This window comes from Heliangelus exortis, chromosome 11 (genome assembly GCF_036169615.1).
Source record: "Heliangelus exortis chromosome 11, bHelExo1.hap1, whole genome shotgun sequence".
NCBI classification, from domain to species: Eukaryota; Metazoa; Chordata; class Aves; order Apodiformes; family Trochilidae; genus Heliangelus; species Heliangelus exortis.
The window spans coordinates 11,120,789-11,134,077 of NC_092432.1; positions in this window are offsets into that span (position 1 = coordinate 11,120,789).

Sequence of the window (13,289 nt, forward strand, 5' to 3'; positions counted from 1 at the left end):
AAGCCCCAGGCCCCGGCTCCAGGGCCAGCCCCAGGCCTCGGTGTCAGGCCCGGGCTGCAGGCCCAGGCCCAGGGGGGCGAGGGGAGCCCGAAGCGTGATCCTCCAGGCCCAGGCTGGGCCTCCCCAAGCGGGAGCCCGGAGCCCCGCAGCCCGCAGCATTGGGGCCCCTCGGCCCTCCCAGCCAGGCACGGGGGTCCCAGTGTTCAGAGTGCAACATGTGCTGTGCCCACCCGTGATTCTGTGCTAAATGGTGTGGGTTGGATCATCCCACCACCGGTATGGAGCCAGCATATGGAGTCAGCACCGTGCCCTTGGGCTAAAATTCAATAAAATGGGGTGGTGGTGGGGTGGAGAGAGTGGACTTGCACGGAGCCAAGCAGAGGCAGCATCGTTGGGATGTGGATATCTCAGCTGGGGGAATGGCTTATTGGGAAAACCTCGAGATGACGGGGATTCTGGGTTTCAGGGTTTAGAGGTTTTCTGCCCAAGATCCTTGGCTAGTGGAGTTGGCAAAGATCTCAGGAAGGTTAAGCACTCCAGTGCTCCCTAAGAGCTGAAAGCTTCCCCAGCTTGACTTCCTTGGAAAAACATAAAATGTGCTGGAGATGTCTCACAAAGTTGCCAGAACCGGCTAAAAATAGCTTGCACTTCTAGTATTATTGCTTCCTCCTGCTCCTGCCAAGGGGTGTATCTATGAATTTGTCTTCCTCATTGCAAAAATGTTTCATGTCTGGGGCAGAGGAGGGCTGGTGCCTTTCTCGCCTCCCTGTAGTGCTTATCTGAGTCCCAGTCAGGACGAAATTAGTGGCTGGGGCAGGGGAGGGAGCGGGTGTGCAAGGGAGACTGCAAGGAAATGCCTCACTCCATGTTTACACAGCAACACGATTCCTGCCGCATCCTCAGAGGATGAAGCAGGAATGTTTACATTTCTGCAAAGTGTGAAAAAATCATAGAATCACAGACTCATCATGGTTGGAAAGGGCCTTCAAGGTCATAGAGTCCAGCCATCAGCCTTACAGCAGCTTAACCTCTAAATCATCTCCCAAAGTGCCCCCATCTACCCATTTTTTGAATGCTTCGGTGAGTAGGGATGGTGACTCCACCACCTCCCTGGCCAAGTGGTTTCACTTTTATAGTGAAGACATTTTTCCTAATATCTAATCTGAACCTACCCTGGTGCAACTTGGACCCATTTCCTCCTGTTCTATCTCTAGTCACAAGGGAGAAGAGGCCAATGCCCAGGTCACTACCACCTCCTTTCAGGTAGTTGTACAGAGCAATAACGTCCCCCTCAACCTCCTTTTCTCCAGGCTACGTTATAATTGTTTTACAATATAAACCTAATAGAAATTCTGTTGCCACAGTTATGTATTAGGCACCAGAGTAAGAACAGAAGTTTTCCAAATTTAATTCCTGGTTCTTTTGAACAGCTCCTATGTAGCACAGAGAGGTTACTGTAGATGTATTCAAATAAACCACAGGAATCTGTGAAAACTGTATTTACTCCCCAAAAGGCAAGGACTCAAACTTCTACATGCCTCAATGACTTATGTGTAGAGAGTGAATATTATCACCTGAAATTTGGCAATAAATTAATTAGCAGTTGATTAATAACTAGATAATAATATGGAGAGAATTACCTAATATTACCTTGAAAATAAAGTTGCTTTAAATGGCAGGAATAACTTCCTATATTTAAAGTTACTTAAAAAAATTATTTGTCAACATTCACCTGAATTGCATTCCCTGGAATCAAAAAACTATAGAACTTTTCCATGAGGTTTTGAAATAACTGATTAGCTTTTTTGGGTCTTCCACCTCTGTCACTGAGAAGCTCTGGTTTATTTATCCCCACTTCCAGAAGGTAAATTCCAACCTTTAAATCTTGAACCTTGAAAGATGAGTAACATCCATCTCTTGCTGTCTTCTCAAGGCACTCATTTGCACCTCTCCTTTTTGGGATATATTTGCCTCTAACCTTGATTTGATTTGCCATGCCAATTGTCTCTTCTGGTTGCCTGGGAAGTTGGCAGTTCCCAAGCAGCCTTATCCTTCCCTTTCTCAAGGGAAAATAGTCCCCCAAAAGAGTTCCTTTGCTGTTTTATGGTTTTGAGTGCACCATCAGAGAGCTTACCTTCTCCTTGACCTCCACTGGGAAGATAAGAGGAATGTATCGGGTTCTGACGTTCCCAAATGCCCAGCCAGCTGGGCAGTGACAGGAAAAGCTCCTGGGAAACTTCGTGGCTGATGGTTATCAGTTTTTGCAGTATGTTTAGGGTCAAGACCTTCAGCCACCTGTGCTCACATGTGCAGCCACTGACTACACCTTTTCCACTGATGCCGTGATTTGACCCACCAGGTATTTCCTCAACATGTACTTACTTGCATAGCTTGGATTTATAATGAAAAAATTTCTGAAGTCATCCTTGGCTGCTGACTTCCTTGACCACATTTTGTTGCATCTTTGCAGGCTAAAAGTCCAGGCTTGGTATCATCGCAATGGTTACTATCTAACATATTTTTCCCCAGAAGAATACATCTCAGGGATTCATTTGAAATGTCTTTGTCCCTTAGAGATGTGTCAGCATTTTAAGATCAGGGAGGCATCTGCATTGCCCCTTGCTGAGGGAGGTTTGGTTCCCCACCTGACTGGGGATCCCTCTCCAAATCTTTGCACCTGTCCCCCAGCTGCACCATGCTTCTGGTAAGCAATTTCTTTCCTTTCCTGGAAATTCCCTACAGCAATTTGAGCTGTCACCTCTTGTCCTTTCACTGGTTGTCTCTGAGAATTGTCTGAATATGCCTACCTCTAGGTAAATGAAGGCAGCAATTATATCCCCTCCCATCTCCTGTGAGACAAGTATAGATCCTTCAGCATCTCCTCATGTGCCACCTGCTCCTGTCTCAGCCACCTTAGTCACTCCTTGATGGTCTTTGCAGTTGACCAACCTTTCCAACACAGCTCTGGAAGGATATACTCAAAGTCCTGATTCCATAAAAACAGGCAAAATGAAGCAGTCAGTGATGTTATTTAAATGGTTTTTAGAATGGTTTGGGTTGGAAATAACCTTAAAAAATCATCCAGCCCCACCCCCTTGCCATGGTCAGGGTCACCTCCCACCAGCCCAGGTTGCTCCAAGCCCCATCCAACCTGGGGCCTTCAACACTGCCAGGGATGGGGCAACCACAGCTTCTCTGGGCAACCTGGGCCAGGGGCTCAGCACCCTCACAGGAAAGATTTTCTTCCTAATATCTCATCCCAATCTCCTTGCTTTCACTTCAACCCATTCCCCTCCTCCTACCACAAGTCCCCCTCCACTGCAGCATCCCTTTCTCTGTGTATCACCCTGAAGCCACCCCTCTGCCTAAACCAGGCTCTCTTGGTTATGTCTTTGGGTTTTTATTTCTGATTGTCACACACCATCGACTCTAGAGTGGTGTCAGACCCAACCACAGGGCACTCAGGTTCGAGCCCAGAGAAATGGCTTGGTCCAGACTTACCAGTGCAGTCAGTAGCCTTTGTTTTGGGCTTCTGCTGTTACTTATTTTTCCAAGAGAAAAGACCATGGTTTTTGATGAAGGTCAGAGAAGTTACCTGTGTGCTTCTCAGAGCTTTTCCCAGACAGAGAGGGGACCCTGGATTGTGGTGTGATGGACAAAGAGAGGGTAGTGAGGAGCAACAATAGAGATTGGATGATGCGTAAGGAAGCAGCTCCATTCCCCACATAGGACTGGGGACATGAGGAAGGTCCAGTTCAATGTCCCCTCTTCCAGTTTGAAGCTGTTACCCCTTGTCCTATTGCTACATGCCCTTGGGAGAAGCCTTTAAGATGAGCTGTTAGATTGGTCTTCGGAACAATTTTTGGAGTAGGATGTATCACTCTGCAGGTCAGTTCAGCCATGCAGCAATCACAGCCCATGGGGATCTTCTACCACTGGGAGAAGAAAGTCTACAGCCCACATGGTCTGGGGACTTTACACCTCTTGCAGAGGAGACAAGAAGCCTGCCCATGAGGAACCAGAAAGGTGAGCCAAGGGATAAGTGAGGGAGTGGGGAGTGAGGGAGTGGGTGATAGCAAAGATGTTTAATGTGTGGGTGTTGGCCTTGAAGGCAAAGAACAGGGCTGCCTGTGACTCTCTTTAAGACCCCAAAGGGGCAAAAGAGTTGAGAGGAGAAAGGCAGCCTTGACTACTGAACTGGTATATTAGTTTGGTATGCCCTTGTTTACCATCAAATGCTGACTTTTTTCTAAGGTGTTTGCATTAGAAGGTGGCAGAGACCACGCAATACTTTTATGACAGTGATGTAAAACAAGTTATCGTTGCCCCTGGAATATCATCCCAGGCTTATAACTGAGAATGGTCATTTAGCAGTAGACAAGAGAGGGACTGAAGAGGAACTGGTTCCTCTTTCACTGAAGATGTCAGGGTAGGCAATGAGTTTGTAATCTCCAGGGCTTGCTTCCTCCCCTTGGTGAAGGTGCTTTTCAAGTCATCAGCAATTTGACCAACATGCAAGAACCTACGAGCATTTGTTGTTACAAGAGCCACAGCCTTGGGAAAGAAGGACTTTATTTGGCCCCACATCCTGCTATTCTCATCAGTAAGAGAGGTTTCCCTGAGTCCTGAGTCTTTGGAACTGGAATTTTGGGCAGCAATCAGGCAGAAGTAAGGTGGCACCAGGGTCTGTCCATGTTTGTTTATTCTAGAGCAAACTCTGGTTACTTTCTGCAGAAATTTGTCACAAGGTGCTTTTTGCTCTTGACACATATCTGGCTTGGCATTGCCATTATCCTCCAACTGTAGGTGACATTTGGTTAATCTTTTCCCTCTGTGGGAGGAGAGCAGAGAAGAACAAAAATGTCACACCTCTGTGTACTCATGATGAGATTAAGTCAGGATACCCTCCCAGGAGACTTCTCTGATAGGGCCTCAAAGTTTCTGGGAAAACCACTGACCATGGATGGAACTCTTGTGCTGCTCAAAGCCTTTTTTGGTGACATTGGGCAAGTTCTCCATGTATCTGGTGCTGCCAGAGAAAGGAAAAACCTGGATGCTGCAGCCCCCCAAATAATCACTGCACTCACAAGATTTCTTCTGTCTGGTTTTACACTCCAGGCAGGGGTCCTGCTTTCTGAGTACATTCTTATGCCAATGGCATCCTGCTCTGCTAACATCCAATCCCACTGGAGTCAGGAGGCATTCAGGAGCCTGTCCTTGCTCCTGGGGATGGGAACATTCACAGCACAGACCACTTGCATTCATGCCACATGCTCATGGGGCAGAGTTTTATTCTTCTCTCAGCATCTCAACCTCTTTTGCCCACCTGGGCTATTATCATAGAATTTCTCAGGCTGGAAAAGACCTTCAAGATCACTGAGTCCAGCCTCATCCTAACCCTATTACCCAATTCCCAAAGACCCACCACTAGCCCATGTCCCCAAGCACCACATCCAGGTGATTTTTAAATGGTCACCCAACCACCTCCCTGGGGAACCTGTTCCAGTGCTTAACAACCCTTTCTGTAAAGAACTTTCTCCTCATATCCAACCCAAATCTCTCCTGATGCAACTTGAAGCCATTTCCCCTTGTCCTGTAAAAATAAATGCTGTCCAAGGGCCAAGATTCCTCTGGGGCCAGCACTTGCCCTCCTGCTCATACCTGCCTTAGAAATGGGGTCCATCAAAAATAAGAGCTTCACCACATGAAAAGAGGAAATTAGTCAGGCCCCTGTGAAAAGTAACATTCATCTCTAGCCCTGGGTGGTTGAACTGATTGTAAACAGGTGACCTTGTTTAACAAGAAAGAATGTCAACACGTTTTTATTAACTTCCCAAACAAACCTTGAGGGCTAGGGCAACAAGCAAGGACCAAGCTTCCTTATTGCACTTGATGTTTTTCCTTCCCTGTGCTTCCTGATCTGTCGAGGGAGCATGGCTTATGATTCATTCCACAACACTTAGTTATTTGAGATCTGTTTAAAGACTCATGGTTTTCTAATAGTATCTTTTTCTACTGCTGGCACCCAGTGTAGTGGTGGCTGATGCAGGGATGGATTAAATATGGATACAAACCAAAGCAATCATCTGCCTCCAGACTGGTGCTGCTAGTGGTAAAAAAGGCCAAGTCCTTCCAGTAAACACAACCTGAGGAAAGACCCAGCAAAAGAGTGAGACAAAGTGCAAGAGTTCCCTATCATTCAAAGCCTGTCTTGGAGTATTGATCCCTGCTGAGAAGTAGCTGCACCTTCCTCATGGCCCCAGTCCTGTGTGGAGAATGTAGCTGCTTCCTTATGCATTTATCCAAGCTCTGTTGGTGCTCCTCACTACTCTCTTTCTCCATCACACAACAAATCCTCTGCCTGGGAAACCAGAAGCCTGGTGCAACTGTGGGACAGGAAGGTGCAAAGACTTGGAGAGGGATCCCCAGCTAAGGAAGTAATTGCCAAACAAATGGACCCAAGTGCTGCTAGTACCTGGCAGGTTGCCAGGGGAAAAGCGAGGGAACCTCACAGAAACCCCAATCCAGCCAACATCCAGACGAGCCAGGACTGGGCTCCCTTAGGAACTGTTTTATACTGAGCACCACGGGCAGGAACACTGTGACTGGTCCCATCCTCTCCTCCCCACAGGCAGAGCTGTTCCCTTCTCACTGCCACAGCCCCAGGCTGCAGCTGCTGGGGGATCCCAGGTGGTCCCAGGCCTGTATAACCAGAGGCAACTTTTATCCTGGTCCTTTCAAACCAGGACACGTCCACACAGGTTGCCTTTACACATGAGGTTTCAGAGTTGGCTCACTCCTGCATTTTCTCAGTTCCCAGAGCAGTGGCTGAGTTGGAAGCTGCTGGTCCTATTTGAGAAGCTGTTTTGTGATTGAATGCTGAGCCCATCTCTTTCAGGGCTCTGCTCTCCCATGGCCAAGTTCATCGCTTCTGCTCATCCCCACATGCCCCAGCAGGGCAACAAGCAGTTCCTCCCTATTTCTCACAGGCTTCTAGGTGGGCACAGCCATTAAAAAGCTGATGGCTGCTAATGTGCTGGCAGTTGCCCGCAGAGTCCAAGCTGCTGGGTGTCTTTGCTTACCTGCTCACTGCTCACTCCACAAAACCAACCTGACAGAGCATTTCAGCTCACACTGCTGACCCATTTTGGCAGGGCCACACCACTTCTTCCCAAGCCCACCCAGGTGTTCTTCTGATGTCAGCTGCGACTGCCCCTGCCAACAATACAAGGGGACGAAGTTTATTTTTCTGACATTTTTGGTGGTATGGTCATCAGGTTTTTTGAAAGACCAGTTTAAACTGCACTTTCAGTTCCCTTGAACTGGATATTTACAGGTGGCTTCATGCAGCAAGTGCTGTGCTAGGTAACCTCAGAGGCAGGGAAAACAAGTACACAAAAAAATATTTTAATGCCATTAGCTTGACTTAGAACTGGAGCAGCGAGAGTGACGCCACTGATTTTCTTATTTGCAGGTGCAAACCCATTCATCTCCAGGATGCATTTCTCTGGGAGGTGTTTTAGAACTGTGCAAAAGCCATGATATGTGAGTGATAGAGAAAATGTAGCTTTAGACTTAAACAGGATTCATGTTTCAGACAGACTGAGCACATGTCTGCAGTCAGCAGTCCTCCAAAGCCTTCATAATCTTGGGGGTGGCTCCTTCCACACAGTACTTTTCTCTGTTAGACCTAAAAATCTACAGGTTTGGTATCGTGGTTTGAGGTATCGTGGTTTGAGTTTTCCTGATGTTGCTCCCCCAGCTCTGCCAGAAACCCTTTTGGTATGGATGCCTGTGTAGCCATCACCAGCTGAGGGGTGGGAGAAGGTTTCCACAGGACAATTAAACATGACTTCACAGATGTCTGTTACCACAGGGCTTGGAAGTACAGAGGACAGCCCTGTCTTTTTTGTCTGGGACTATAGCAGAGTTTTTTATACACAGATGCTTTTTGCCTGAACCTTGGGGCAATTCTCTAGTTCATAAACTGAGTTTTCTGTACCAGCTTCTCCAGCACAAAATCCTGCAGGATTCATGTGCTTAGCACATGTGGAGACCCCATGTCCCAGGCACAGCCTGAAGCACTGCTGCCACCCATGATAGCTCCTAGGTGAAATCCACATTGCCATGGACATAACCACGGTTGTGTTTCTTAGCTGAGAAGTAGCTCGTGGGGAGGGGGAGCCATGTGGTTTTGGAGGAGCAAGGCCATAGCAAACCTCAGAATGCAAAAGAGTTGCTGGTTCATAAGAAAATGGCTTCTCAGATCTGTGAGTTGGCCTGGAGCCCTCCTTCCCTGCTGGAACACTCCAGAAGAGTTCAGCTGAACAAGAGGACAGGATCCCAGTCTTGCTGCAGGCAAGGATGACTCAGAGGGAAAGGCACGGTGTGGCTGCATGGGTGGAGGAGGGTGCTCCCCTCCAAGAAGGTATTTTTTTGTTACTGCTGTGAGCTGGGCTGAGTTGCCTGTTGTTTTCCTTGAACCAAAGCAGAAGGATTGCTTTGAGACACATAATGAGCAAGGTGGTGGCTGGGAGGCAGCACCAACCCAAAAAATATCTGCGATTCTTCATCACCATCCAAGCCCTGAGTCTCTCTCAGGTCCCACTTACTCTGGTCCCTGAAGATTCTCCAAAACCTCCTGCTCTTGCAGGTTGGCACAAGGATGGGCATCTCCAGGGCAGAGCTTTCACTGGGGTGCTCAAGCCCCACCCAGGAGGGTTGGTTCTGGGCTGCCTGGACAAGCAAGGAGCAATGAGAGCAAGGCAAGGGACAGTGTGAGTCAGAGACCAAGTTGCCTGCAGCAGTCTGAGTGTGCTCATCTGTAGCAGATGAGACCCAGTCCTTCAGTTTTGTTTTTTTTTCACACTGGAAAATATCTAGAGTGGCCACTTCTGTCTAAGTCATGCATGGCCTAGGCCCTGTGCAATGTGCCTGACTCACCAGCTCAGCTTCTGCTCCCTGCTGGAGATCTTGCTGCACTTATTAAGAGCAATTTGATTTAAACACAAAATGGCACAGAGAAGAACTTCTCTCTAGAAGGAGAAAAAGACATTCTGTGTATTTTCTTCTCATTTTCTGCATGCATACCGTTGTGAAGATTAGTTCCAGAACCAAACTGTTCCCTCCCAAAATACACATTTTCCTGCAGGACACTTGGTTGTGTGTCAGCCCAAGCTTTGCTCCTAACTGCCTGAGCCATGCAAACATCAATGCTGGCCCAAAGGCTAAATGTGCCTTTCCCTGACAGAATTTTTTTCAAAATTATTTAAAACAGAAGACCACTTCCCCCCTCCCCCCCAAGAGAGTTAAAGCACATTTTAATAGTGACTAGAAATACCTGGAGATCCTAGAAAAACAATAAAAGAGTTGGATGCAGGTGATGGAGAAAAGGGATATGGAAATCTTTCCAAAATCCAGGGGAAGAAGAGGTATAGAGGAAGCCGTATGGAACAGCTCTGTCAAGTGCTGGAGATAAATGTGCACATTTCTCCAAGCCCAGAATCTTCAGGTTGGTTTTGCTCATGTTTACTCTAAGGCTGTGCTTTAAGCAGCAGAGGGATTTATGTGGGCAAGCCAGGACACCTCGAAATACATCTCTGTAAGTAGAAACAAAGGCTGCCAGATGCTTTCTTGACACCAGTTGCATTTCTGAAGAGTGTCTCCCTTTGACCAGGTAAGATCTGGTCCACACACAGCTTGATGGGCTGACATGGAGCTGGGTGCTCCCAGCTGGCACCTCTGTTGTTTCTGGGATGGTTTTGTGGCCCATCTTGTCTAAGGAGGGGCATGAACCCCTGCTCCATTACCTCAGGAAGGAGCTGTCTTCTCCCCTAATATCTCTCCTTCCTCACAGGCCTTGAAGATGGTGTTCCCCACTAGTTCTTGGCAATGCTCTGTCACTTGGGTTTTCTCCTGTGACTGTCCCAAAATGCTGCCTCACATCCCACCTTGCCCAAGCAAGAACGTTGTACCAGGAGGAAGAAACAGAAATTTAAACAGAAGCAGCAAATGCTTCAAACCTTACATCCGTGACAGTGCCCAGAAATAAAAGTTCTGTAGTTCTGATTATCCTCACACAGAAAAGCAGGAGAAAATCTGCCTTGGTTTTTTTTCCCCCCCAGGATTTACCCAACACCATCCTCTATGCATGTCCCCAGCATTTGCTTCCGTTTTCTACTCCAGGGTTGTTCTGTGTAGCTCAGCTTTACTCTGATCTGAGACACAAACACACTCCTCCAGAAGATTGCCTTCCTCTTAACCACAACATGTTTTCTTTAGACACCTAAGGTTTACTTAAGGGCTTTGGATTTGTGTATATGTTTGTAATAATTTTTTTTAAAAAAATATAAACAACTGCAAATGCTGTCAACTACCAGTTTTCTTTTATATAGTGCTTCTTTTGTTTGTTTTTTGTTTGTTTTGGTTTTCTTTTTTAAGGGCAGGTGTGATGAGAAGCAAAGAGCTTCACAGAGCCCTGTGAGCTGCTTAAACCCTTTGGAAAACACTGGCTGAATTCTGTGGCTATAATAAACTTAATCCCTTAAAAAATAGGTACATTTTGTTCTGAACTAGAAACTTATAACTTCTTTTTTTTTTTTTTTTTTAAAGCAAAAGTCTATTCATCGGTGTATATAATCCCCTCTCCCATGGAACATCCCCATAGATTGCAAGATCCAGAGAAAGCGTAAGGTTTGAGGGAACTCTGGAGGTCTTGGTTCCCCAGGTGTGCACTGAAGTTCTGCAGGGATGGAGATCCCCTCTGCTTCTCTGTCCCCTGTCCAGCAGCTCCACCTTCTGTCGAGGGGAATTTTTTTTTCCCTCCTATGTTGCTGGCCCATGCCAGCAAACCCATCCACTTGAGTCCCCATCCCTGGAGGGATTTATAAGTCATGTAGATGTGTTGCTGTGGTTTAGTGGTGGACTTGGCAGTGCTGGGTTAATGGTTGGACTTGATGATCCTAAAGGTCTTTTCAAACCAAAATAATTCTGTGACTCTACGATTCTGGGTATTTTCAGCAACCATGCTGTAGCTAACCTGAAAAGTGAGAAGATCTTCCTGCAATAACTTACTAAATTAATGAAGTTAATTGAGTTCTTTGTCTAAAGCTCCTACACTGGTCCCAATCCCGAGGGTGCAGGACAAACCCCATGTGTGTTTTCTGCACCACCCCAACCTGCAGCCTCTCGTTCAGCTCCGGTTTGGGATCGTGTCCCGGTTCCCCGGGCTCGGATGCCACCTGCTGGCTTCCCCTCTGTACTGTGCCTTACGGCGCCGTCAGGGAGCAGACAGCGGGAACATTCCTCATCACAACGAAGAAATCCGTGTGAAGCCTTACCGACACAGAGCAGGTTTTATTCCTCGATGATCTGACCCGATCCCACATATTTTTGAATAAGAATGGAGGAGGCGAGTTCTCTGCCTGAGAAACCCCCCCGCCAGCCACCTGCTCGCTGGTATTACAGGCTCTGGTGCAGCATCCCATCCCAGCACGTCAGCTCCCAAAGCCCCTCTGGGCTGTGATCCATCCCTTAGGGCCATGGCAGGGGGTATTTTGTCCCTATGAACTTCCGTGGCCCCACATTTTGTGTCACCTATGCCCCTCTGTGCTGGCTGTTTGCCTTTTGGGGATGCCATTTCCAAGTCTCCGAGGACTTATTGCTGGGCTGGGGAATGAATTAACAAGTGGGTGGTTGGCAGGGGGGTAGCAAAGATGTTTATGGAGCTGCAGGACAGTATGGTGGTGTTGGAGCCCAGACAAGTCAGCAAAACCCAGGAGGGGGAGCACTGTGCAAAGGGGAAACGCAAGAGAAGGAGATAAGACCCAAACCACTCTGGGATTCTGTGGAAATGAAAGTGAGTCAAAACCAGGCTTTTTCTCCATTTCTTCTTCTTTCAGCCCCACAGCCACTTCCTCTGGTCTCTGGCCACTTTCTCCTCCACCCACTGCCTGAGGAGCAGCAAAGGATCTGGGTGCCAGCAACCTTCTCCCTGGCGATGCCACCAGGCTGTGGCCCACCCAGAACTGCTCCCCACCCTGAAGCTTCACCCCACCACAGACAGGAGACATTCCCTTGGGTAGGACATAGGGGGGAGCAGCTGGGGGGGGCATCGCAGACCCACGCTGGCAGCAGCAGCGAGCACACACGTGTGTCAGCCAGGGAGGGGGGGGACAAGACATGATGCTTGGGGACCTTCGGAGCAGATGTGACCTACTTCAGCACCAAGGCGAGCTGTGTCAAAGCTTAATAGAGCTGGGTCTAAATTATTCATGGCCCGGCCACGTTAATGCATGTGCTAAAGGTTTGGGGTTTTCTTTTTTTCTTTTTTTTTTTGAAAAAGGAAAAAAAATATCCTGTATAATTTAAAGCCTCACGCATGCCCACCCCCAGACCCCCTGTGCACTGGGGGTTTCTGCTTCAGTGAGCAGAGCTGCCAGATGTGGATGGAGCTGGCAGGGATGAGCTGGCCCAGCAGGACCTGAGATGCCGGCAGGAACTGGGCTTAGGGCAGGAGCTGGGGTGCAGGCAGGAGCTGGGATTAGGGCAGGAGCCAGCTTTGCCCGGGTGTCAGGCAGGGCATTCCGTGGGGAAGGGTCTGGCAGTGCTGCCCTGTTCCAGGCAGCCCACAGCGAGTCACTTCCCGGAGCAGCAGCGCTCGGCCCAGCCCGTTCCCAGGCCCAGGGGCCAGCAGGGCTATTTTTAGAACTGCCTTTTTTTTTTTTTTTTTTTTTTTTTTCCCCTGCTCCACACTGCCCTGGAAGCCTCAGGGAGAGAGGAAACCACTGATCCCTGGGGCGGGAAGCTGCCTGGGAGGGCTTCAGGAGCACCCCAGCACAGAACCACACTGATCTGAGACCCCTTGGGCATCCTCAGGGCCACTCCATTGGGATTTCCCCAAGCTGCCTCCAAGGCCTCCACCAGGCAGCTCCCACCAAAACATCCCACCCTGTTTTCGTGCTGCCAGGACAAACCAGCTCCCGTTCCCACGGCTGTTTTAGCAGGTACAGATAAGGCCACAAAAAGCCCTCAGCAGCCCTGGCCAGGGCATCCTGGGCTGGATGGAGGAGGAGCTGGGCAGGCGTGGGGCTGCAGCTGCAAGAGACATTTCCCTTCTATGGACATCTCCTCGCTGCACTGCTGCTGGGGAGGAACGGTGCTGGCACGGAGGAGGGAAAGCACAAATACCCAAAAAAGCTCTTGGTTGCCCTCTCAAAGGCCTCCAGAAGAGCTCAGCAGCTTCAACACATGTCCATACAGGCGAGGTCTTGCCCTTCTCCTCTGGGGAG